General features: G+C 45.8%; 1 protein-coding gene across 15 annotated transcripts in view; it reads right to left on the bottom strand.

The window, feature by feature from the left end:
• Positions 1–25,444, bottom strand: part of NDST2 (N-deacetylase and N-sulfotransferase 2) — a 259,472-nt gene that overhangs the window by 78,056 nt on the left and 155,972 nt on the right. For 2 of the 15 annotated variants that reach the window (XM_039546504.1, XM_039546515.1), the window contains exon 1: positions 9,912–10,186. The exons of the other annotated variants lie outside the window; for them this stretch is intronic. The gene's annotated coding sequence lies outside the window, so the exon portion shown is untranslated. Of the gene's footprint in view, positions 1–9,911; positions 10,187–25,444 lie in introns of those variants that run through there. 15 annotated transcript variants of the gene reach the window in all.

Raw genomic sequence — 25,444 nt, 5'->3', positions numbered from 1 at the left:
CTCATTGCTGTGCAACAGCACAGTTGTGGGGATGTTTCGTTAAAGGGTAATGACTGTTCTGAGTCCATCACAACAGCTAACCCTGCATGCAGGCCCAGCTTGCAACTTCAGAGTCCTTATTTAATCAGCACAGAAGCACCAGCAAGGTAAATATGTTTGGGGTTAGTGGCCTTGTTTGTAGCTAATCCAATCCTAGTAAATTAAACAAAAGGGAGCAAAACCCCATCCTCCCAAGTAAATCTCTTAATAGATCTAGATTAAGATCTCGGCTTCATACCCCATGGAGTCCTGCTAATCCTCTCTCAGATGTCCCCTGCGTTAATTGGGCTGTGCTGGCAACTTGTTTACATGGACTTTTAAAATTACTTTAAATAGAAAAGCAAACAGCCTCTTCCTGCCCTGTCTCCTTCCCTGGAATGCCAGCACACAGCTCACCAGCCAGCTTCAAAGGCAAAACCACTATCAGCATATTGGAATGGACCACAGGACAGCTCTGGAAACCTCTCTCTCTCTCAAGTCACTGGTTCCAATCCAGCCCTGGCAGCTAGTGACTGAAGATCAGCCACCTGATGGCACACTGGCATGTGCTACATAGGACTGGTAGAGAATACAGGGTATTTTGTGGAAATATAGCCCATTCCTTGCAAAGAGAATCACTCTCAACCACTGAATATCAGCTGCTTCTCAATTAAAAGTCGGAAGTGTCTGTCAGAGTCACTTGACACACAACTTCCTAACAAAAACCAGAGAAGGTCAGTGACTCCCGACTTTGTCACTTGTGAAGGGAACAACTTGGAGGGGGGAAAAAGCAGAAGTTAAACAAAACCTTTTGAAGTAAGAGCAGAGGCCACATCTAGACGTTGTCTTGAGGGGAACTGCCAGAGTCAACACTATTCTCCATGGCAACATACTTTAATGGAATAGTCTCCCCATTTACCAAAGAGAAAAATCACTAATTCTGGAAAGCAAGGTTAAAGGAACAGGATGAGGGATAAGAGTGGTGAGAGAGATCAGATAGACTACAAACAACACACTTGTAAGCTTTCGTGTAAGACAATTTTCTTTCTGACGCAGATTTAGGCCTTGTCTACACATGGTTGTATTTGTGGTATTGGTAGGGTGCTAGTGATTCTGGACACAGCGTCATTACACTAGTAGCCAGACCCATGTTTATTTTCTTTTCAGTCTTTGAGAAGTTTTCCTGGTTCAGCCTTGAACACTTTTACTAGTAATCTACAGCCTTCCCTGCCCAGGCTATGACAACCAGCAAGTCAACAAAGGTTACAATAATCTGCCAAAATTGGGCACTGACTCTCTCTCTCTCTCTCTCTCTCTCTCTCTCTCACACACACACACACCAGTCCTATCTGTGCAAAGGGCCCCACCCCTAACTCTTAATTGTTTTGCTAGAGTTTACAGGTGAGAACAAAGCGAGACACAAGAAGGTTTAGCTGCAGCCAGTCAAATAAACCTTGGGTAAGAAATAGGTCCAAGGGACTGCAAGTGGTGAAAACTGAAATACCTTCTGTCCGGTGAAAGACAGTGAGGAGCAAACCTTTTTGTATGTACATTTCTTTGGAAAAATACCAGCATCCACTGCTGTTCTCTCAAAGAAAGGGCTTAAGATGAGTTCAAGGTCTTCAACACACTCTCTGTGATAAATGCAAAATTAAGTTCTTAAGAATAGATTTGGTTTTCAAATAAAAAAATCTGTGAAGGATGATCCACATTTCCAGATTTTCTCTTGAGGGTTCCCTTGTTTGCCCTCAATGCTGTGCCATCTACACATATCTTAGTGAAGGGCTTATAATCCTGGCAACCCACACAGGAGCAAATATCTTCTATTCTTCCTTTCAGGCAGACTTCTTGGATACTGGGCAAATATAGATCAGATTTCCTTGCACCTCCCCTCCATATTAAAAGGCGGAATCTGGTTCCCTTACTTACTCCCAAAAAGTCAGAGACTTGGACTGGGGCTTGCTGAGGGAGGAGGGAGAATTCCCCATCCTCTCTCCCAGCCTTGAGGAGGTAAAGATAGGAGTGAGTGTTTTATCCCCGGTTCTTCAATATTGTCTGGTTTTTTTTGGTTCAAGGATTAATGGAGGAACCCAGTTTCTCTGTGTAAATTCTCCCTAGAATCAAGAGAAACTGTCCCAAGCACCACCTGGCCTCGGGAAGACAACAATTATATCCAATAATGCTTTAATGGCATGACAAGCCACACAAGTATTGCCAATATGCAAACAAGATAGACCCTGTAGGTACACATCAGAGGTAGATACTATCCACTCAATCCGAATAGGCTTGTTCTTTTTGTGGGACATTTTGGTAGATTTCCAGTTATATTGAATGTTTATGAGAAATTTTGTGTGAGGAGTGTTTCACCCATGACAATATGAGTCAAACTCAATCATGTCCTATTTGATGTCTTGTGAACAAAAGAGAGAAAGAAGAGTGAGTCTCTCTCATGGTACATCTACACTGCAAAAAATCCCCCGCTGCAGTGAGTTTTAGAGCTCGGGTCACCTGACTTGGGCTTGCACTACGGGGCTAAAAAAGCAATGTGGTCATTCCCGCTTGGGCTGGCACTCACTGCTGCATGTTATGTGGGATTTTTGTTTTTTTGTAATATAGACCCTCAGGTCACTTACTGAACAGGGAATCAGGGGACTAGGAATGCAGAGCCTCCCAACAAAACAAAGCCCAGAGCGGTTCTTGGGAGAGCATGGACGTTAATGAACATGAGATTAAGGGGGCCAGTTTAAGAGGCTCATATTCCTAAGGAAACACCTCTTTCCCTCTCTCAGGTCAAGTTACAAGTAACCCATCTCACTCCTCTTTGGACTAGAGGGCCTGTCTGATCGGTGACCATCACTCCTGGGGCGAGGAGGCTCATGTGCTCTCCCCATGTCACTGAACAGGCTGTTATAGCCTAGGTATCACTTCAATCATTAGTACTTGTGGGTGATGTGTGACAGGAAACAGCATGCTGATCAGTTTTCCATTTGTACGATCTGTACAGTTGAGATGGGGCAGTTGTGTAGTGGCTGCAGCAAGATGCAATCAATGGACTCAAGATCACTCATCTTTTGATGATTGGTGCATAGATAGGTTCTTTTTAGGGGGCTCTCACAATTATCCCTATTCTGTCCAAGCCTGTAAGAATGGCCCTGGAGTGATCTTTGTAGCATAGCAAAGCTCAGTGCCTCAGTTAGTATTCCAAATGCCAGTGCAGAAGCTGTAATGTGAAGAGCTGAATATACTTTTCTAAATGTGTGTGAGCGCTGACCTGCACAAGCACGGCAACTTTGTTTTCACACCATGCAAGAAGGTGAAAGAAAGGAGCCTGTATTACGTTCAGATGAGGGAGAAGAAGGGAAAATTGTCTTACTGGTAACTGTGTGTCACTCTTCTTCCCTACCTCAGTACAGAAAGCACTCTCAGAATGAATGGAGTAACAAATACTCTATTATTATTTATGTTATCATAGCATCTAGGAGTCTCAGTCATGGACCAGGATGCCACTGTGTATTATGTATTAGGTTTGCTAGGTGCTTTACACACAAACAACAAAAAGACAGCCCCCGCCCCGAAGAGCTTACATTGTAAGCACCAAACCATGAGAGTACATTCATTTCAAAGTATAGAGCAAGAAGGGTGATAAGGGCCACACATCAAACTACTACCTGATGTATTTAAGAGAGAGGGTGCTGCTGACATGGCATTTTCCATGCAGGGGCCTCACCTTTGGAATCCATTTCCTCCCTTCCTTCAAAAGAGCTCAGATTTGGTAACCTTCCAGAAAAGCTGCAGCACCCACTTGGTGGTGATGCAAATTAATCGGGTGGGGTATATAATGGGTTTAGTTATGGATACCATGTGGGTAGCTTGCTTCAGATATTGCACACCAGTAAACAACATGCATTAATACAACTAAATGTAAATGTACACATCTGGGAACAAAGAATGTCGGCCATACTTACAGGATGGCAGACTCTGGGAAGCGGTGATTCTGAAAAAGATTTGGGGGTCATGGTGGATAATCAGCTGAATATCAGTGTGAAACTGGCCAAAACAAGTAATGTGATCCTGGATGCATAAATAGGAGAATCTTGATTAGGAGTACAGAGGTTATTTCACCTTTGTATTTGGCACTGATGTGGCAGCTGCTGGAATCTGGTATCCAGTTCTGGTGCCCTCAATTCAAGAAAGATGTTGATACATTGGAGAAGGTTCTGAGAAGAGCCATAAGAATGATTAAAGGATTAAAAAACACACATCTTATAGAGATAGTATCAAGGAGATCAATCTACTCAACTGAACAAAAAGAAGGGTAAGGGGTGACTTGATTACAGTCTAGGGGGACTGTTTGCACGGGGAACAAATACTTAATAATGGACTCTTCAATGATCTAACAGGTAGAAGTTGAAGCTAGACAAGTTCAGACTGGAAATAAGGCACAAATTTTTACTGGTGAGAATAATTAACCATTTGAACAATTTATCAAGGGGTGTGGTGGATTCTCCATCACTGACAATTTTTAAATACAGACTGGCTGTTTTTCTAAAAGATCGGCTCTAGGAATTATTTGGGGGGAAGTTCTATGGCCTGTGTTATACAGGAGATCAGACTAGATGATCACGATGGCCACTTCCGGCCTGGCTTTTCTTTAAACTGTGAAGTACTAAAAGTTTGAGATAGATTTATTGATATCAGTTTATCAGCACCGAACAGTCCTGTTTCCAGGAGTGTCTCCTCAATCATAATTGGCAAAAACTACCATTTTGTAGCTTGCATTCTCAGATGCTCAAGATCTGGTTTTGCCCAAGTAGCAGTCGTTACCTCTGAGCATGTATGCAGCATGTCATCATGTAGAGGCCCCATTATACTGGTCTAAAATCATGTTGGGAGCACTTCAATGGTCCTGCGGCACATGGGATCTCTCTAGTGAGATTAGGTAAATCCCACCAAATTCAGGACAGGCTACCATATCCTGCCTCAGACAAAGAGGGGGAAGAACCAGTGGTTGCTATATGTATATTGTGTTCACCTGTTTACTAAAACCAGCAGGAAGGACAAAGAAAGAAATGCAGACAAGAACTGGAAAAGGGCAAAATACAAGAGAAGTGGAAGTGGGCGGGCCAGTCCCTTTATTCCAACTATGACTAACTGCTTTTTTGCCTTCCCAGCAGGAGAGCCAGTCTGACAGCGCAGAATAGAGCCAGGCAATCCCACTGGAAAGCACAAGAAAGCAAGGACTGCCAAGTTTGCTGTAAAATAAGTTTTTGGCATTATGTATTAGGTTTTCAGCTAGTCACAGTGTAACCATGGAGTGTGGTTGGTCTAGGTTTCACCCTGCAGAGCATGTGTAGAATACATTAAATCACTGTTAACCAAAACAACAGAACAGGGATTGAGCTTACATGTGTTTAGCACTGGCAAAGCCTAGATCAACAGTGGTCCACTGACAAATCAGTAAAGACAAAACAGAACTAACAACTTGTAAAGTCTCTTCTTCCCCATCTGTCAAATGGATTCTGCATTGGCAATCCAGCTGTACTCTGCAGCACAATGCCATGATGACTGTTTCCTCCTTTTGATTAAATATAGTGATTTAGGACAGCTCTTAATTTCCAGCAGCTTTCCTTTAATCCTGGACTTTTGATGGGACATGAAAAATATGTTCCCTCTTCCCTCTAACCCCAGTCCCCTTGGCCTTAGGAGTCAATGAAGAGAATGGTGTCATAACGGAAGATTATCTACCTAGCTCTAGAATCATCACCACCAAAACTGTCAGGAGAACATTTCTCTTCCTGCGGCTGCTCTTCCAGTGATGTGCCACACATGCTTAGGTACACAGAACTCCGCCAAGGACAGTTTTATTCCCTGTCTCATTGAAAACACACACTTTCTTACCTATGAATGTAGTGAAAAAGTATTTATGGAATCACAAACTTATTTTAGCCCAGAAAGGAGGCCTGATGGGTCACTCTGCCCCTCCTCCACCATCACAGACTCTGTACAGTTTATTCACATGGTGCTGTTGGGATTTGCCAAAGGAACCCTGCTCCTGCCACCATTCCCTATCCCCTAGAAATTCATTACTGGCACCAGAATTTCTGCTACACAGTTCAAGTTTACTCTTTTCCCTTACTGGTCCCTGCAGATTGCTCATGCACAGTTGACAGTAACATATACCAAACGAGTACTGAAGTCCCACGATTACCATTGAAACACCACTGGGCAAATGCTGTGTGCAGTTAGGGGTTCCCAGGTACTCCACAGTGTGTGGCCTCCCATTTCTCCTGCCTCCACAGAATTAGTGGAGGAGGATACCCTGGTGCTACTTTTCAAATGGATTAAGATGCTTTATTTAACCACCCCACTTCTTGTACACTGAAACTCTGCAGTAAATACCAGCCACATGCCAGCCTACTTATTTCTCTCACTTCAGCCAGTCTAATTGCATATATTGGACCAGAACAGCATTATGCTATAATCCCTTTATTTCCCTCTAAATTTCAGTGGCACTGAACCTGTTGTGATCCACTCATCTAAAGCAATCTGAGAGATCCATATTGCTGAGAACACTCATTATGCACTCTCAAGAACAGGCCATTCACGCAGGCATCTCCAGCACAGAGACAAGACCAAATCACCACGCACAGAACCTAGGAACCTCTGCAGAGAAACAAAGCTTTATGATCCTTGTTATAAACAGATCACAGGAACATGCATCACTGAGGCTATGGCTACACTTAAACTTCAAGCGCTGCGCAGCAGCGGCGCGCGCGCGCTTTGCGCGCGCTAAGTGTGTAAAGCAGCAGCGCAGCGCTGGAGCTCTCAGCAGCTGTCCCCTCAGCTCCCTGTGTGGGAATAGCACAGCGACGCTGGGGCGCGCGGCAGCTGCTGGCTGGCGCACACTGGGCGCGCCGCGCGCCATGCAGCAGCGCTGCAGAGCAGTGTTTTCACACCCTGCTGCTGCGGCTATGCATTTGTAAGTTAGCCCTGAGACATGATTGAACTACCTCTGTTCTAGCACAGTATATAGCAGGGGTCGGCAACCTAAGGCACGCGTGCCAAAGGTGGCACACGAGCTGATTTTTGACGTCACGCGGGGTGGGCTGAGCTGCTCAGCTCGCCGCCGCTCTGGGGTTCCCGCTGCTGGCCCCTTGCCAGCCGGGGTCCCACTCAACACCCGCTGCTGGCCTGGGAGAAAGAACCCCAGGCTGGCAGAGGGCTGAGATCCCAGCTGGCAGGAGCCGGTGGTTGGAACCCCAGAGCGGCGGCAGGCTGATCTGCTCAGCCTGCTGCCGCTCTGGGGTTCCCACTGCTGGCCCCTCACCAGCTGGGGTCCCTGCCGCAGCCCCACTCACCTTGCTTCCAGCGCAGGCCCCCTGCCAGACAGGGTCCAGGCTTCGGCCCTGCTCAGCCCTACCAGCCGCCAGCTCCACTCACCTCAGCTGCCGATCTGGGGTACCAGCCGCTGACCTCCTGCCAGCCGGTTATCAACTTATAACTCAGAAGCCTGTGTGCAGCCTAAAGTATCTAAATACGTGCCACCAGACATTGGAAAACTCAGCAAGGGCAAGGATCACACTAAACTAATAAGATCTGCATTGTAATTTAATTTTAAATAAAGCTTCTAATACATTTTGAAAACCTTGTTTACTTTACATATAACAGTAGTTTTGTTATATTCCATAGACTTATAGAGATACCTTCTAAAAAATGTTAAAATGTATTACCGGCACACGAAGCCTTAAATTAGAGTGTATACATGAAGACTCGGCACACCACTGCTGAAAGGTTGCCGACCCCTGGTATATAGGAACTTCTACCACTCACAGACTTTAAGGTCAGAAGGCATCATGGTGATCATCTAGTCTAACCTCCTGCACATTGCAGGCCACAGAGCTTCACCCTCATCTGTAGTAACTCGGAGCCCTCCCCACCTAGCGTTCCATCACCAGCCGTTGGGAATTTTTGCTACTGGCAGTCGCTGATCGGCCACATGCCATTGTAGCAGTCCCATAGTACCATTCTCTTCATAAACCTATCAAGCTCAGTCTTGAAGCCATTTAAGTTTTTTGCCCCCAGCCTCCCCTTGGAAGGCTGTTCCACAATTTCACTCCTCTGATGGTTAGAAACATTCATCTAATTTTGAGCCTAAACTTGTTGATGGCCAGTTTATAGCCATTTGTTCTTGTGTCCACATTGACACTTAACTTAAAAAAAACCCTCTCTCCCCCTGGTATTTATTCCTCTGATGTATTTATAGAGAGCAATCATATCTCCCTTCACCTTAGTTTGTTTAGGCTAAACAAGCCAAGCTCTTTGTGTCTCCTCTCATAAGGTAGGGTTTCCATTCTTTGGATCAGCCTAGTAGCCCTTCTCTGCACCTATTCCAGTTTGAATTCATCTTTCTTAAACATGGGAGACAAGAACTGCACACAGTATTCCAGATGAGGTCACTAACATGGAAAGGGACAGTCCTAAGTATTACAGCACCTGAAAACCTGTAAATATCAAAGGCCTGATCCAAAGCCTATTGATTTTAACAAAGATTTCTATGGAACTTCAGCGGGCTTTAAATCAGGCTGCAAGACAGGACTGGTGTGACGCTACTGCACTACAATTCAACACCCAGGCACAAACTCACCACTCCCACTACATCACTGAAATGGGTCACAGGGCTCCTTTAGCATCACTCTTCCACACAGAAGACAATCTTTATTGCCATATACTTTCACTGTTTCTTTGCTTTAACCCCTAGGAATGTATCTGCTGGACAATCAGAGGAGCAACTCCATTCCTATGGACCCCAAATCAGAATTCAACACATATATTTTATACTAATAACATTTTATCAAAGTATTAATTAAATGTTAACTTGCTAACTTGAGACCATGGGCGGAGACATTATGTAACCTGTTAACCATTGGCTACTGGGCTATCCTGTCTTGTGCAAAACCTATCCCGGGGTGTGAAGTTGCCTACCCAATCACTTTCCCCCGCCCATGGAAAATCTATATATTCTATTGTAATCAATTGATTGACAGTGCCTCTGAGCCTAATAAGCAAGGTGTGGAATAAACTCCTATGCTTGACCTCTACACAGGGTGGATTTATGTCCTTCAATCCCTGCAGACAGAAGTTCAAGAGAAAACATGAGACCTTCCCTTCAGCACAGGATTTAGAGGAACACAATGCCACTGTTTACTTTTATGGTAGCTCCTAGAGGTCTAAATCAGGACTGGAGCCCTATTGTGCTGGGACCTGTTCAAACACAGAAGCAGACATGGTCCCTGAAGAGGGATCTTACAGCTATTAGGCATGGTGCCATGGAGGGGTAAGAAATCTGCCTTGCAGCTGTAAATTTGTAGGAGCATTTTAGCCGTCCACCCCCATCCTTCCAGTTCTTATTCTGTCTCATCCAAGTCAGAGTTACTGGATATTGAACAACATTGCCCAGAATTCTGCACACAAGGGTTGCATGTATCAACTCCACTGGAATAAAATGTTTAGCAACAAGTAAAGAGCCTTCCTCCCCCAACCCTTCCCGATACAGAATGCCCACCTCACTCAGGAGTTGTGTCAGAAATTCCCTTCTCACCCAATTTGCCTCTCTTCCCATCACACACTGACAACGGTGCTACTGAGGGCAAACAATGTGAAACTGTTTCCTCTCTAAGCCATTCTGCATAGCTGAGAACCACTTACAAGTGCGCCTTTTCATTCTTATTGGCTCAATACAAATCCAACCCTCTTCCTCTCAAGCTGCTCCCAGTCCCCAACCTCGTATTTTGACATGAAAACATTTAAAAACTGGAATTCGGAGTAGCCTTATCTTAGCCCCCTAATCAAACCAGGGTATCAGCACGGCGTGAGTCAAAAGACTCCAAACTCACCTCAAGTCAGTCTGAAGAAGGGGGGCTGCTCCTTGGATTTTGTGCTCTCAAAGTCACAAACAATTTTCTCTGTTAAATTAAATCAGAGAAACAAGGTTTTGAAGGGTATTTCTCTCTTCCTTTCCTGAAAGTCAGCTCTCAGCAGTGTTTGTAAATATTTGCTTAGCAGGAGCACCTTCGCTCTTCAGAACCCAGGTAATGATTGCATTACAGTAACCACCGTGCTATGAGGACAGAATGAGGCAATGAAAAGTCTTGCTGGCACCGGACAGGCTTCCCAGGCAGTGAAGTACAGTTGCACTTCAGTGGGCAGGATTGTGGAACACAGAGTGAGAACACACAGAGGAGGAGCTGAGAAATGACAAACACTGAAGAAACAAGGGACCCAGGGTCAGAGGAAAAATACAAAGAACAAAGGGGGCAGTAGGGGAGGAGGAATGTGGTGTGAGCTGGGAGGCTGGCAAAGAGACTGGGGAAAGCTAAGAAATCTAATAGGATTTTTCACATTTTGTCCATTAAATACAGTGCTACCTTTAACGTGGTCTGTAAATCAATCTTCAAGGCTCCACTCTTTTTATTTTGGCCACACCTAATTCAGTTCAATAGGCTTTCTCGGCATGACAAGCTATAAACATGTTGATGATGTGTAAGAAAGAGTCAGACCCATATGATAAATATCAGGGCAGGTGCGACCAACCCAGATCAGGTTACACCCGTGCTCCACCTGATTACCAGTTCAGTTTTCAAACACATAAAGATAAGAGGCTGCATTGTGAAGCTAATTTAATCTCAGGAAATTTCTATGTATAATAAAGGGGTGACCAAAAAGAAAGCACTCGACAGAGGCTGGCTGTGTCTACACTACAGCTTATGTTGGTATATATTATGTCGCTTAGGGATTGAATAAGCCATCCCATGAGTGACATAAGTTACACCGACTTAAGTGCCGGTGTGGACCGCACTATGTTAGCAGGAGCACTCCTCCTGCCGACATAGCTACCACTGCTTGCGGTGGCTGGAGTAATTAAAGCCTTGTCTACACTATAGAGTTTTGTCCACAAAAGGCAGCTTTTGTCGACCAAACAGTAAGTGCATACACATTGCGATGCGACTTTTGACGGCAAAAATGCCCTGTTTTGGTGACAAAATAAAACCACCCCGATGAGACACATAAGGCATTTTGTGCAACATTTTTGTCGCCAAAAAGTCCCAGTGTAGACACCACGCTTGATTTAATCACTTTAATTGGCCTCCAGGCATCCCACAATGCCCATATTGACCATTCTGGTCAGCAGTCTGAACTCCGCTGCCCTTCAGCCAGGTAAACAACCATCCACCCTCCCCCTTAGAAGCCCCAGGAATTTTTGAAATTCCATTTCCTGTTGGCTCATCGCATCTTCCCAGGTGACCATGGCAGGTTATCGCACCAAATGCTCTCCCGCTTGTACCACTGCAGAGCACTGGAGCTGCTCAGTATTTGGAGAGAGAAGTCTGTGCAGTCCTAGCTTGAGCTGTAGGAATTTTGATACGTACGGGCAGATTTCTCGAGGCTTGTGTGAAAAGTGCTATGATCGTGACATGCTGCAGTGCAGAGCGAAGATAAAAGGAGCTGAGGCAGGCGTACCATAAGGTGAGGGAGGCAAAATGTCGCTCCGGTGCTGCACTTAAGACCTGCAAGTTCTATAAGGAGCTAGATGCTATCCTCAGTGGCAACCCCTCTTCCAATGCCAAGAGACCCATGGATACTTTGGCTGGCCTGGACCCAGCGGAAAGAGGACCTAACCCGGAGCACTAAGTCATTGATGAAGAGGTGGAGTCAGACAACGATGTGGAGCTCCCGGTGGGGTCACCTGGTGGGGCAGGCAGCCAGGAATTGTTCAGCATTCCGTAAGTGTCTAGCTAGTCTCAGCAGTTGCTCTCCGGCAAGCAAGAAGCAGTAGAGGAGACACCTGGTAAGTGGCTGTGGTTTGTGTAATGTACAGGTGGGTTCAGGGTATAGAAATGTGGAAAGCTATCTGTGTTTCTGTGAGCTGGACTTTTCCCTGTGTAGCTAATCAGTAGGGCAGAATAGGGTGTTGATGCACACTGAGATCTCACAGGAATCCTCCAGAGCAGGGGTTCTCAGACTTTTGTACTGGTGACCCCTTTCACACAGCAAGTCTCTGAGTGCAACCCCCCCCACACACACACACTAAAAACACTTTTTTATATATTTAACACCATTATAAATGCTGGAGGCAAAGCCAGGTTTGGGATGGAGGTTGACAGCTCGCAACCTCCCATGTAATAACCTCGTGACCCCTTGAAGAGTCCCGACCCCCAGTTTGAGAACCCCTGCTCCACAGAGATCTCTAGGAAAGTTTCCTGGAGTTACTCGGCAATCCTCTGCTGAAGGTTCCTTGGCAGAGCTGCTTTGTTCCTTCCCCCATTGCAGGAAACTGTCCCGCGCCATTCAGCAATCACTTGTGCAGGGACCAAAGCAGCACACAGGTGAGTAGCATAGGGACCAGAGCAGAAGCCACAAGCATATAGTAGATGTACCCTCATTTCTCTGCTTACCCTCAGCAGTGACATATCTGCTACAATGACCCCCGCCTGTGAAAAAGTGTGAGAGAACTTTCAATTTTTATCCCTACTCAGCTTAACTGCAACCCTTGCAAAGTGAGTGCTCTTCTCCCCATGTAGAGCATTCCCACCGCCAACACTCACCACGCTCTGGGTGTTCACAGAGATGTGTGCTTGCTGAGGGTGAGTGAGAAAGTGATTGTTATGTTACAAAATATTTCAATACTGTGTGTGAACTTAATCATGCTTCTGTGCATTGTTGCTTCTGCTTCGGCAGATGTGGCTTTCAGGAACACCCACACACACCAGCCAAGCGTCTCCGCTAGATAAGAAAGCACCCAAGATGGAGCAAAGATGACATGTTCTGGGACATACTGCACTTCTCCAATGCAGAGAAAAGAGAACACAAGGAGTGGAGGGAAGCTGAAAGGCAGGGCAGAAAAGAAAACCAGGAGTTTGTTAAGGATGCTACTGAGAGGACGATTGAAGTCATGGAGGAGCAAACGCAGATGCTGAAGTCCTTAATCTAAAGTTACTCCTATCCATCACACAGAATATCAGGCAACTGGGAGTCTTCTTCAGTTAGGAATTTCGCGATTAACTGAACATAAGAACGGCCGTACCGGGTCAGACCACAGGTCCATCTAGCCTAGTATCTGTCTACCGACAGTGGCCAATGTCAGGTGCCCCAGAGGAGGTGAACCTAACAGGCAATGATCAAGTGATCTCTCTCCTGCCATCCATCTCCAACCTCTGACGAACAGAGGCTAGGGACACCATTCTTTACCCATCCTGGCTAATAGCCATTTATGGACTTAACCACCATGAATTTATCCAGTTCTCTTTTAAACACTGTTATAGTCCTAGCCTTCACAACATCCTCAGGTAAGGAGTTCCACAAGTTGACTGTGCGCTGCGCGAAGAAGAACTTCCTTTTATTTGTTTTAAACCTTCTGCCTATTAATTTCATTTGGTGACCCCTAGTTCTTGTATTATGGGAATAAGTAAATAACTTTTCCTTATCCACTTTCTCAGCATCACTCATAATTTTATATACCTCTGTCATATCCCCCCTTAGTCTCCTCTCTTCCAAGCTGAGGAGTCCTAGCCTCTTTAATCTTTCCTCATATGGGACCCTCTCCAAACCCCTAATCATTTTAGTTGCCCTTTTCTGAACCTTTTCTAGTGCTAGAACATCTTTTTTGAGGTGAGGAGACCACATCTGTGCACAGTATTCAAGATGTGGGCGTACCATGGATTTATATATGGGCAATAATATATTCTCAGTCTTATTCTCTATCCCCTTTTTAATGATTCCTAACATCCTGTTTGCTTTTTTGACCGCCTCTGCACACTGCGTGGACATCTTCAGAGAACTATCCACGATGACTCCAAGATCTTTTTCCTGACTCGTTGTAGCTAAATTAGCCCCCATCATATTGTATGTATAGTTGGGGTTATTTTTTCCAATGTGCATTACTTTACATTTATCCACATTAAATTTCATTTGCCATTTTGTTGCCCAATCACTTAGTTTTGTGAGATCTTTTTGAAGTTCTTCACAATCTGCTTTGGTCTTAACTATCTTGAGTAGTTTAGTATCATCTGCAAACTTTGCCACCTCACTGTTTACCCCTTTCTCCAGATCATTTATGAATAAATTGAGTAGGATTTGTCCTAGGACTGACCCTTGGGGAACACCACTAGTTACCCCTCTCCATTCTGAGAATTTACCATTAATTCCTACCCTTTGTTCCCTGTCTTTTAACCAGTTCTCAGTCCATGAAAGGACCTTCCCTTTTATCTCATGACAGTTTAATTTACGTAACAGCCTTTGGTGAGGGACCTTGTCAAAGGCTTTCTGGAAATCTAAGTACACTATGTCCACTGGATCCCCCTTGTCCACATGTTTGTTGACCCCTTCAAAGAACTCTAATAGATTAGTAAGACACCATTTCCCTTTACAGAAACCATGTTGACTATTGCTCAACAGTTTATGTTTTTCTATGTGTCCGACAATTTTATTCTTAACTATTGTTTCGACTAATTTGCCCGGTACCAACGTTAGACTTACCGGTCTGTAATTGCCGGGATCACCTCTAGAGCCCTTTTTAAATATTGGCGTTACATTAGCTAACTTCCAGTCATTGGGTACCGAAGCCGATTTAAAGGACAGGTTACAAACCTTAGTTAATAGTTCCGAAACTTCACATTTGAGTTCTTTCAGAACTCTTGGGTGAATGCCATCGGGTCCCGGTGACTTGTTAATGTTGAGTTTATCAATTAATTCCAAAACCTCCTCTAGTGACACTTCAATCTGTGGGGCATCTGACGAAGTGGGTATTCACCCATGAAAGCTCATGCTCCAAAACTTCTGTTAGTCTATAAGGTGCCACAGGACTCTTTGCTGCTTTCAATCTGTGACAGTTCCTCAGATTTGTCACCTACAAAAGCCAGCTCAGGTTTGGGAATCTCTCTAACATCCTCAGCCGTGAAGACTGAAGCAAAGAATCCATTTAGTTTCTCTGCAATGACTTTGTCTTTAAGCGCTCCTTTTGTATTTCGATCGTCAAGGGGCCCCACTGGTTGTTTAGCAGGCTTCCTGCTTCTGATGTACTTAAAAAACATTTTGTTATTACCTTTGGAGTTTTTCGCTAGCCGTTCTTCAAACTCCTCTTTGGCTTTTCTTATTACACTCTTGCACTTAAGTTGGCAGTGTTTATACTCCTTTCTATTTGCCTCACTAGGATTTGACTTCCACTTTTTAAAGGAAGTCTATCTCTCACTGCTTCTTTTACATGGTTGTTAAGCCACGGTGGCTCTTTTTTAGTTCTTTTACTGTTTCTCTTAATTTGGGGTATACATTGAAGTTGGGCCTCTATTATGGTGTCTTTAAAAAGCGCCGATGCAGCTTGCAGGGATTTCGCTTTAGTCACTGTACCTTTTAACTTTTGTTTAACTAACCCCCTCATTTTTGTATAGTTCCCCCTTTTGAAATTAAATGCCACAGTGTTGGGCTGTTGAGATGTTCTTCCCACCACAGGGATGTTAAATGTTATTATATTATGGTTACTATTTGCAAGCGGTCCTGCTATAGTTACCTCTTGGACCAGCTCCTGCGCTCCACTCAGGATTAATCTAGAGTTGCCTCTCCCCTTGTGGGTTCCCGTACCAGCTGCTCCATGAAGCAGTCATTTAAAGTATCGAGAAATTTTATCTCTGCATTTCGTCCTGAAGTGAAATGTTCCCAGTCAATATGGGGATAATTAAAATCCCCCACTATTATTGGGTTTTTAATTTTGATAGCCTCTCTAATTTCCCATAGCATTTCATCATCACTATTACTGTCCTGGTCAGGTGGTCGATAATAGACCCCTAATGTTATATTTTTATTAGAGCATGACATTTCTATCCATAGAGATTCTATGGAACATGTGGATTCGCTTAAGATTTTTACTTCATTTGAATCTACATTTTCCTTCACATATAGTGCCACTCCTCCCCCTGCACGATCTGTTCTGTCCTTCCAATATATTTTGTACCCTGGAATGCACAGACATCCACAGAGTTTTCATGAGTTATCAAAGCACAGGAGAACAGTGCAGGATCCATCCCTTCACACAGAGATGGCAGGGTGAACAGCAAACAAGGGCTGTTGAAAAATGCCGCAAAAGCTGGAAGCCCATGGAATACTGGAACAGGAAGCAATGCATTGATCCGCTTCACCTTCTCACAAGACCTAGTGGCAGAAGGTGTCAAGCTGGACTGTGGGATAGGTACCCATAGTGCATTGCTCACACTGTCGATGCTAGTGCCCCACGTGTGGACGCACTCTGCCGACAGAGGCAGTGAGTGTGAACATGCAATACCGATTTTAAGTATAGCGGTTTTTTGAGTGTCAACATAACTTTTGTTGACAAAACTCTACAGTGTACACAAGGCCTAAGTCGACAGGAGAACTCTCTCCATTCAGCTTAGAGCATCTGCACTAGCAGCACTGCAGCTGCGCTGCTGTAAGCTCTGTAGTGTAGCCATAGCCAGAGTAACTCAAGCAGAGAGGGAGCACTTACAAACAGGGTTATTTACTGCAGCTGCTGGCCACCCAGCCTTCCTAGAGCAAGGGCTCCTACTTCAACAGGGCATCAAGAGCTCAGGGGCACTGTGCTGAAAAGATATGCTTTCCACTAGGTACTGATTCCAGACTAAAGCAGAAGCTCTGCCCTTGGAGTTGACCAGCCCAATGGAGGTGTTAAATAAACTTTAATATCTAATATATATGTAATATCGCTAAAGCTAATTAGTAAACAAATAAGCAATCAGACTTGCAACAGACCAAGTGCATCTACCTTTATTAGGCTGGCTCTTGCCTTGGGACTTCTACGCAGCATGTTTCTGGGAAGGGCATGACAGCCTCCTCTAATAATCAATATTATTGATATTGATACTGCAGTACTGCCAAGAGGCCTCTGCCATGTCAGGGCCCTCTGTAGGAGGCACTGCACAGTCAGAAAGCAAATGACAGTCCCTACCTCCAGGAGATTAGGATGCAGATGTCTTCCTCTGAAGCACTGCTACTGGCCTCAGAGGCAGGATCCCGACTAGCCGGATCCCCAGTCTAATCCACTCTAGCACTTCTCGTGTTCTATGAACAATTAACATTTCAAAATGCTAAAGGGAGTGGAATCTAACTCCCTCGCAGTATATGAGGCTCAGAGAGTCAGCCAGCAGCCAAGGGCATCGCCACCATGCTCCAGGGTGGATCACAGCAGCAGATGACACATGCTGAGATTATAGTTTATTTTTCAACTTATTTTAAAAAGTGACTCTCCGGCATGTGCAAATGCTAAAACAAAGCTCACTAACAATGTAAATGGCCTCCTTCCTCCATGTCACAACTCCCTTCTTACCCTGTCCCCCACATTCAGTCAAGACATCTCAATACAACACACCTTCCCTCCTTCCCCCAGGAGATGTCCAGAAGATGGAAAGTGGATTGGCAAGAGGGACTCAATTGTGATCACTGTAGAAGCCTCAGAGATGAGCGCAGGGAACTTGCACCATGCATAGGGGGCCATGTGAAAGAGGCATGGAGGGAATTACACGAGAAGCTGACAAGCAGGCAGGCAACGTTGGAAAGATGTGCAGAGTAGAGGTGAAAGGGGCAACGTGAAGCTTGATGAAGCAGGATAGATAGGGAAGGGCAGAGTTACATGGAAGGTGGTGATGTGATAGTGAATGGGTAGCCAGTGACAAGATTGAGAGAGGAGTAATGTGATCAAAGTGATGGGCTATTTCACTGCTGGAATACTCTCAGGCCATATCTACACTACAGATGCTATAGCAGCATTTTTCCATCATCCTAGTTGCATCTACACTGCGTGTTAGGTCGGCCTATCAATGGCACTCATGGATGTGGATTTTTTTCACACACTTGAACACCGTAGCTATGTCAACTTAAGTTTTAAGTGCAGACCAGGCCTCAAAGTTGATCAAACCTGGGTTTTCCTGTAAACTTTCCCTTTTAATGAACTTTATGACTGAGCGTGTCATTAAGAGCACCAGAAGATTACCTTGTGCCATACTACTTGCAGAGAACTGAGTTGACTCATGAATAAATTATTTACCGTTGTTCTCTTGGTGTACTCATCTGCCTGGCTTTAGATTGTGAGCAGGGACCATACTGCTGGAGTGTTTTTGAAAGCCCCTAATGTATATTCAGTGCTACCAGAACTAATGGCAGCAGCTAGACAGCAGCTTCCAAACTCTCAGCAGAGGAAGTGGCAATTCATTCCCTCCTGGAGGCCCTAGGGAGTTCACCAGTGTAACAACAAGACGACACCTGCTCAGTACACATTTTGACAAGTCATTTTGGAAAGCGGATAAATACTGCCATTAAGCACATCTCTTCTTGTGTTTGTGTTCAGTTATCAATTCAACAGCACAAACAACAGTCAGAGAGCTCTCGCAGTTAACAGAAACTTGGCCACGTAGCCTGTTCCAAGCAGAAGCTCAAAGGTTCTTGTTAGTCAGTAGATATGTGGTATGGGCACTTGATAAAGAATGGCCCTATGGATTGGTATTACCTAGTGATTTTAAAAAAGCCAACACATTAGTCACACGAGAAGTTTCACTTTGCATATTATTCCAGAAAAGAGACAAAGCTGGCATGCCACAGATGCTTTGGGGAGTGCATGTGGCTTATCTGTGAATGTGTGTGGTCCTAACAGTGCAGTCCTCCGCCACTATGATACAAACAGCTTTCCTGAAATCTAGAAGGGTGCTAAGTTTTTCTACGTACAGAAATCTTAATATTTACACTGATCAAATACAACAAGGTCCACCTGGCCCAGAAAGCAGATTTCACATGGGAGCCCAAGTGCAGGTAGCTGATCCCAGAAGGATTTCATCCTCAATCTAGACAAGCAACCCAAATAAAACTAGAGAGGTAACAATGCCACTTTATAGAGCCCTGTAGCAACTGCACCAGAGAAATTAAGCACACTTATACTAAAGCTTGTATAAGTTCCCAAATACCACATGCTTCACAAGTTCTCCAATAGAGTTATGCAATTTTACAACTTAACAAACAGCACAAAACACAAGACAAGGCAACACTACACAGACATAATATATTAGAGGTGGGGGAATTACAGAAATCAAATAGGCTAAGATGCACATGAACAGGGAGAAGAGGATGGCAGGGAACCTGGAGGGGTGCATAATAGAGGTCCGGCATTCTTCAAGCAGTCTCAAACATTTTTTTAAATCCAAACTTATCTAGAAAAGAGATCCTGATATCTTTGAACTCATAGCTGATCTCTACAGCGATAAGCTATAAATCCATTTTGACAGCTTCGGGGGGGGGGGGGAGAAATGGTTTCTCCTTTCATATGTTAAATGAATGAAAGAGTGTGTCTAGGAGGCTTTCAGAAAAAAATGGTTACTCACCTTCTCGTAACTGTTGTTCGAGAGGTGTTGCTCATTTCCATTCCAAGGTGTGTGTGCGCCATGTGCACAGTCATCAGAAGGTTTTTCCTCTAGCAGCACCTGTTGGGTTGGCTGTGGAGCCCCCTAGAGTGGCGCCCTCAAGGCGGTGAATATAGGTCTCTGCCGACCTGCTGCCTCTTCAGTCCCTTCTTGCCGGTTACTCTGACAGAGGGGAAGGCGGGTGGGTTTGGAATGGATGTGAGCAACACATCTCAAAGAACAACAGTTACAAGAAGGTAACCGTTTTTTCTTCTTCAAGCACTTGCTCATGTCGATTCCAATTAGGTGATTCCCAAGCCCTAACTAGGAGGTGGGGTCGGAGCTTGTGGAATTGCTGATTGGAGCACCGCTCTGCTGAATGCTACATCTTTGGCATGCTAGGTAATAGCGTAATGAGAGGTGAAAGTGTGAACTGAGGACCATGTCGCCGCCCTGCAGATCTCCTGGATCAGGACCTGGTCCAGGAACGCCGCTGATGAGGCCTGCATTCTTGTGGAATGTGCCGTTAGTGCAGGGGCTGGAACCTTAGCCAGATCGTAGCATGCCCAGATACAGGACGTGATCCATGATGAAATTCTCTGTGATGACACCTCGAGGCTCTTCATTTTATCCCCAACCAACACGAACAACTGGTTCGACTTACGGAACGGCCTTGTGCGTTCCATGTAAAAGACCAGTGCTCGTCAAACTTCCAAGTAATGTAGCCTTTGCTCTCGGCTATCTGCGTGAGGCTTAGGATAAAAGACCGGTAGGAAAATGTCCTGATTGGCATGGAATTGGGACACAACCTTTGGGAGAAAGGCTGGATGAGGCTTGGGTTGCACCTTGTCCTTATAAAAAATGGTATAAGGGGGATCAGAGGTTAGGGCTTTAAGCTCCAATCCTCTCCTTGCTGATGTAATGGCAACTAGGAAGACCTTTGATGATAGGTAGAGCAATGAACAAGTCACCAGGGGTTCAAACGGGGGCCCCATTAGTCTGGACAGGACCAGGTTGAGATTGGTTGCAGGATTGGTTGCCTAACCCACAGGTATAGCCTGTCCAGACCTTTTAGGAAAGGACTGACCATTGGGTTGGCGAAGACTGAATGTCCGGCCGCACCCAGGTTGAAGGCCAAGACGGCTGCCAGGTGGACCTTGAGAGATGATGCTGAGAGGTCCTGCTGTTTTAGGTGTAGTAAGTAGTCTAAGATAAGTGGCATGGGAGCCTTTGTTGTGGGAGCATGATCCTGAGAACACCAGACTGCAAATCTTTTCGACTTGGCCAGGTAAGTGGCCCTGGTGGATATTTTCCTGCTACCAGGTAGGACCTCCCTAACTGGCTCAGAGCATGAGCTCCATTGGGTTTAGCCATGAAGCTTCCAAGTGGTGAGGTGAAGAGGCTCGAGGTCAGGATGATGAAAGCGACCGTGGTCTTGGGTAAGCAGGTCCAGAAACAGGGGCAATGAGACTGGAGCATCCACCGACAGTTCTGGGAGCGTGGTATACCAGTGTTGGTGAGGCCAGGCCAGTGCTACCAGTATGACCTCCGCCTTGTCCCTGCGGATTTTTAACAGGACCTTGTGGATGAGTGGAAACGGCAGGAACATATACAACAGATTGGCAGTCCAGGGGAGGAGGAACACATCTGCAAGAGAGCCCGGACTGTGATTCCGGAAGGAACAGAACCGAGGGCATTTCTATTGCTCTTTGTGGTGAAGAGTTTGATTTGGGGAACTCCCCATCTTTGGAAAACGTTGTGCACTACGTCCAGGCAGATAGACCACTCGTGACTGTGGAAGGATCTGCTGACGTAGTCTGCCAGCTCGTACTGAGAACCTGGGAGGTAAGATGCTTCCAGGTGAATGGAATGGATTATGCAGAAGTCCCACAGCTTGAGGGCTTCCCGACACAGGGGAGAGGAACAAGCCCCACACTGATTGTTTATATAAAACATCGCAGTTGTGTTCTGTCATGACCCCCATGCAGTTCCCTTGCAAATGGGCCTGGAAGGTTTGGCATGCCAGTTGGACCACTCTCAACTCTTTGAGGTTGATGTGGAGTGAAAGTTCATCTTGCGAGCAGAGACCTTGGGTCTGGAGTTTACCCCGGTGACAGCCTCTTCCCCACACTGACGCATCTGTCACCAGGGACAGGGAGGGCTGGGGCTTGTTAAAGGAGACTCCCTCACACACCTCCTGTGGATTGAGCCACCGGTGAATAGACTTGAGAACTGCCACCGGGAGGATTACTACCTTGTCCAGACTGTTGCACCCCGGCCGAGAGGCTAATGCCAGCCAAGCTTGGAGTGGCCTGAGCCTCGGCCTTGCGTGTTGTAGCACATATGTACATGCCACCATATGGCCGAGGAGCTTAAAGCAACCCCTTGCTGTGGTGATGGGGTACCACTTGAAGCTCTGATAGATGTCTGTCATTGTCTGAAACTGAGCCTCCGGCAGGGATGCCCTGGCCTGGCCCAAGTCCAACACTGCTCCAATAAACCCTATCCTCTGCATTGGGGATAGGGTTGATTTGCTCTAGCTGAGCAGGAGACCCAACCTGTCTAAGGTGGATCTTACAAAGCTGACTTGGCACTCCACTTGGTCCCTGAAATGTCCTTTGAGCAGCCAGTCATCAAGATATGGGTATACCTGCACCTGCCTCAGGCATAAGAAGGCGGCTACAACTGACATGCACTTGGTGAACACTCGTGAGGCTGTTGACAGGCCAAAGGGGAGGACTGCAAATTCGTAATGGTTGACCATGAACCTGAGGAACCATCTGTGGGCTGGAATTATAGATATGTGGAAATAAGCATCCTTGAGGCTGAGGGCAGCATACCAGTCTCCTGGATACAGAAAAGGAATAATCCTGTTCAGAGAGACCATGCAGAACCTCAACTTCTTCATGAATCTGTTGAGGCCACGCGGGTTGAGGATGGGTTTGAAATGCCACTTGGCTTTGGGGATTAGGAAATAACAGGAATAGAACCCCTTGCCCCTTAGCTCCCACGGCAAGGAGCATTTGGACCTCCTGCATGAGGAGATGCTCATGAGGAAGGGGAAGGGATTGGGAGGGAGGGAAGGAACAGAATTGTAGAGACTATCCCACTTCTACCATGCGCAGGACCCAGTAGTCAGAGATTATCTGGGACTAAGCATGGTGAAAGTGGGACATATGGTTCAGAAAACTGGGAGAAGGATCCAGTATGTAGACTGGTGCGATGCCCTCAGGCGCACCTTCAAAAGGCCAGTTTAGAGCCTGACGATTGCCTCACTGAGCCCCTTTCCCGTCCGGTGGCAGGGGTCTCTCTGTCTTTTGCCATTCCTTTGGCACTGACAAGAGGGAACGGAGCCGGGCAGAGCACTCCACACTGAAGCCGAAGTGCTTGGCATGGGGTCCAAGCGGGAGAGCTCTGACGCAGGACAAAGCACAGCCTCCAGGAGAAGGGCCCTCCCAAGCGCATATCCCACTCCTTTTGGGTCCTAGGGTGAAAGTTCTTACAGATTCTGCACTTGTCCTTTTTATAGGACTCCCCCAAGCACTTCAAACAACTATCGTGGGCGTCACCTGTTGCATGATGAGCATGGTTTGAAGCTGGTAGAGTGGGACATGCAAAATCCCAGCTGGGACTCTAACTACCAAACTAACCTAAGACTTAATTTAATAGCTAAATAAATACCTACAAACTATATAAAAAGAAGACAGACAATGGGCTGTGAAGAACCGCTAATGCTCTTGCAACGCAAGACAAGGCACTCAGACCAACTGTCACGGGTGGTAAGAAGGAACTGAGAAGGCATAGGGTTGGCAGTGCCTAATATACCAACACATGAGCACAGCACTCAAGAGGGTGCTACAGCCAACCCTATGGATACTGCTAAGGCAAAAATCTCCAATGACTGGCATGTGGGCGTGCACACACGTAGAATGGAATCGACATGAGCAAGCTCTCAAAGAAGAATTAATGTTTTGTTTTGTTTTCCTTTTTATGGGCCTATTCACATCCTGATGGGTCTGAGCAAGGTTCCAGCCAGCGTGGCTGTACTTGTGTGCACCTGTGCTAGAGTCCTCATTAGCCAGACTGCAGCCTTCAGATGGTCCAGTTCATAAAAATGGTTAATGCAAAGGAGGAAGCATTAAAACTGATGATTATATTTGTCATTGTTTTCCTCCTCTTCTCCCATTCTATAGTAAGAAGCACTGTGACAGGCAGCCGGCTGTCTCCTTATAGCAGAAAGCAAGGAGGCAAACCAAGTGCAGTGAAGACCAGTGGGGGGGGGGGGGCGGGGGGAGAGACGGGACACCAGATACCAGCCCTCTGGTTAGTAATACTTCCACAGCCCAGCAAACAAAGATCAGGCCAACTTCACAGCAAGAGAAGAGAACAGTGTAGAAAGAAAGGCGGGGTTGTGGGGTAAGATGATAGCCCAAAACCGCTACAAGGGATTTTTCCTTGTCCTTTCTCCTCTTCCTACATTTGGAGGGAAGACATCTCCCTGGATTACTGAAAACCCCATTAGGGTTGCAGTACTCTTCTCTTTTATTTGTTTCAGCCTCTGTTCCATCTGTAACCAAAGACTGACCCTGAACAATGTGAGGAGCCAAGCACTAGAATCTTGGAAGAGAGTGGCAGTTCCATTTCTGCCATGGGGTAGAGGTTCAAGACAGCAATGCTATAATTAAGATGGCAGCACTGCAGTGCTGTCTGAACTACTGGATGAAAGTGGCACAGCTTTGTACTCACACCCTTCACTTCACTCCAATTGTTCAAACAGCTCTGCTGCTGGCTTACTCAGCTCTACTTCTTCCAGACCATCCTAATTAACACAGCATGCTACTGATGGACTGCAAGGTGAGACTGGACTCAGATTCAAGCTCAAGCCTAAATCCCCTTCTATCTACACACAAATCTCTTGGACTCAGGCTTGGACACAGGGTCCTAGGGCCTCCAGTGTGGGAAGCAAAACAACTGATTTTGGTACGAGTACCAGGCATACCAGCAAAGAGAAGAAGCTGGTGGTGTTGGAAATTTAGCAGTACGGAGAACGGATTAAATGGCTCAAGACTGAGTACCAGAGAACCAGGGACCAGAACCACATGTCTGACAACTCACGACGTCATTCCCATTTTATAATGTGTTTGACTGAGTACTGGGGACTGTGCTGAGCACTGAGCCACCAGCGGTGTACAATGACCAGGCCAGCTGGGATGGTGCCCTGCTGACCCCAGAAGTCAGCCTGGGAATCGATGGAAGCCAGCAGCAGGTGGTATATGAGGCAAATTAAGTGATTCTGCTGATGAAACCAGTCCCAGAAGAGCTCTGCTACAGAAGCAGCTGCAGCATTTCCTGGGGTGATACCCTGACCTTTCTGATGCCCCCTAGAACTGCTGGCTGCAGAATCAGCAGTAGAAACAGAAGAGGAAGCAGCTGCTGCAGAGCCTGGTGTGTTTCTGGCTCCATTTTTGGGTTTATTAATATACAAATGGGATGGACTTTTAGAACTTTAAGAACGAATGGAACAGATATTATAATCCCTGGCAGCATGTATTGGCTAATGGCGGATTGCATGTGAGTGCCTTGACATCCCCCCGGATCCTCCCCACCATGTGGCATTCAAAATGGAGACCGGAAAACACAAAAATAAAACAAGCATTTAAAGAGAATTTGTACTGGGAAAGAGCATATTTGTGCTAGTACATTCCACGCTGTTAAAATTAGAACCTTATATTACCTGCCCTGTACCAATCCAACAGTGTAACGAGCCACCTAAAAAGACTGTTCTGTATGGGTGGGGGGGGGGGTTAGTCCCGTTTCTGCGAAATGTAGTCCATGCATGCCATGGGTGATGAAATCATTAGTCCCAAATATGACTGGGGATTTGAATTAAGTCAAGTAATTTGTCAGGAGGAGAAGGGGGATGGCGGTGGAATTGTGTGTGTTTGCATGCAGTCTTAAAAGACCACTGGAAACTGTGGGGGAGGTGCTAAGCCATGTGAATG

The sequence above is a fragment of the Mauremys reevesii genome, linkage group 7 (assembly GCF_016161935.1).
Source record: "Mauremys reevesii isolate NIE-2019 linkage group 7, ASM1616193v1, whole genome shotgun sequence".
In the NCBI taxonomy this organism is placed as follows: domain Eukaryota; kingdom Metazoa; phylum Chordata; order Testudines; family Geoemydidae; genus Mauremys; species Mauremys reevesii.
The sequence above is the reverse complement of the archived record's forward strand: the minus strand, read 5'-3'. Positions and strand labels throughout refer to the sequence as shown.